The following is a 2,500-nucleotide window of genomic DNA, read 5'->3' on the forward strand; positions in this document are numbered from 1 at the left end:
AACATTTCTAGCTTAGAGTTGAAGCAAGAACAGAATGCAGCCAAATGCTACACAAGGCAGTTGAAGATACGTTTTACCTTTAAAGTAAAGTACACTGTAAATTAAAACGATGTGTGAACTCCAATATGTAGCACACAAGGTAAGCACGGAACAGTGTTTTCAATGTGTGCTGCGTTTGCAAGTACAACTATATAGTATTGCACACAGTGTTCAGAACTGGTTACAAAAAGTGTTCAAAAGGTGAACACTTCAGATTAGAGTGTGTAATGTACACACACACACAAATCTGTAAGTGGTAAGCGTGTCTTAACTATCGGACACATACATTTACAAACAGTGTGCAGCCCTGCTGCTTTATCGAGAGAGTAAGACTTTTTTTTTGTACTGTGGCAGATTGACATCGATATACCATTCACGAAATCAATTCAGCAGAATATTGCCTCTGCAAAGAAAGGAGTCAAGTTGTAGATTCTTGGGATATGTCCAATTATGTATTATCCCATTTCCTATTCTGGAAGGTTCGGTGGAGGTGTATATGTGATCGCTTACACAAGAAGGCAAAGAGGGAGAGGGAGAGAGAGAGAGAGAGAGAGAGAGAGAGAGAGAGAGAGAGAGAGAGAGAGAGAGAGAGAGAGAGAGTAAACAGACAGACATAGAGAGACAGACGAGAGCAGAACCTACACCGTGAAAGATGCACGCAAGCCCGCTCGCTTACCTCCCTCACACACACACACACACACACACACACACACACACACACACACACACACACTTTAGAGAGCAAATTATATTATACGTTTTATTGGCTCCAAGAGATAGTACACACACACACACACACACACACACACACACACACACACACACACACACACTGAGAGAGCAAATGTTATTATACTATTTATTAGCTCTATGAGGAAGTATGTATACAATATGACAATATTCAATCAAACATAACTTATAAGAAACATATCATTATGCTAAATTCATGTGAACATTGCATACATTTGTTGTTGGTATAAAATTAGAAAACAAAAGCAGAGTCTTGTACATACATAATAAAAACAAGTCGCGTTAGGCGAAAATACAACATTTAGTCAAGCTGTCGAACTCACAGAATGAAACTGAACGCACTGCAATTTTTCAGCAAGACCGTATACTCGTAGCATCGTCAGTCCACCGCTCGTGGCAAAGGCAGTGAAATTGACAAGAAGAGCGGGGTAGTAGTTGCGCTGAGAAGGATAGCACGCTTTTCTGTACCTCTCTTCGTTTTAACTTTCTGAGCGTGTTTTTAATCCAAACATATCAGATCTATATGTTTTTGGAATCAGGAACCGACAAGGCATAAGATGAAAGTGTTTTTAAATTGATTTCGAAAATTTAATTTTGATCATAATTTTTATATTTTTAATTTTCAGAGCTTGTTTTTAATCCAAATATAACATATTTATATTTTTTGGAATCAGAAAATGATGAAGAATAAGATGAACGTAAATTTGGATCGTTTTATTAAAATTTTTTATACTATTTTCAGATTTTTAATGACCAAAGTCATTAATTAAATTTTAAGCCACCAAGCTGAAATGCAATACCAAAGTCCGGCCTTCGTCGAAGATTGCTTGGCCAAACTTTCAATCAATTTGATTGAAAAATGAGGGTGTGACAGTGCCGCCTCAACTTTTACAAAATGCCGGATATGACGTCATCAAAGGTATTTATCGAAAAAATAAAAAAAGTCCGGGGAACTCTCATGTCAAATTTCATAAAGATATCGGTCCAGTAGTTTGGTCTGAATCGCTCTACACACACACACACGCACAGACAGACAGACAGACAGACAGACACACACCACGACCCTCGTCTCGATTCCCCCCTCTATGTTAAAACATTTAGTCAAAACTTGACTAAATGTAAAAACTACCTAATTATTTGTACAAACCTACAGCTATAACACGACTACAGATTTTTGAACACGCGTACGTTTACGTGTGCGTTACACCCAGTGGTTCTTTGAAAATACAATTCAAGTATAGATATGGATTCAGACATGTTTTTAAGAGCAGTCGTATACATGTATCCTATATCTAACCGTAGATCCCTGGTACAGTTGATTTTGTTTTGATTTCATTGTGGCGCTCATTTCGACACTTGTGTTTCTCTCTCTGCGAGAGGCAATACTTCGAACAACACTCCTGGCGTCTTCATGCCTTTTAACTTCGGTGATATTGTGCAAAAAAGGTCACGAATGTTCTTGTGCCCAATACCAGCTGAGCACATCACACTACACGGCTCAGTTCGCGGCTAGTAACAGTGATGACATACCACACCTGGAATTTAGTCAAATTAGCGTTTTGAAAGTTGTGGTGATTTTCGTGTAGTGTTGCATTGAGGTAGTTCACGTAGACGACTGTGCGGAAATTGCATTACTAGACTTCTGAACAAATACTTAAGCAGAATATCCGGTACCGGTAGGTTTTAAACAATCCGCATTGTCATTGCTGAA

This window comes from Littorina saxatilis, linkage group LG17 (genome assembly GCF_037325665.1).
Source record: "Littorina saxatilis isolate snail1 linkage group LG17, US_GU_Lsax_2.0, whole genome shotgun sequence".
NCBI classification, from domain to species: Eukaryota; Metazoa; Mollusca; class Gastropoda; order Littorinimorpha; family Littorinidae; genus Littorina; species Littorina saxatilis.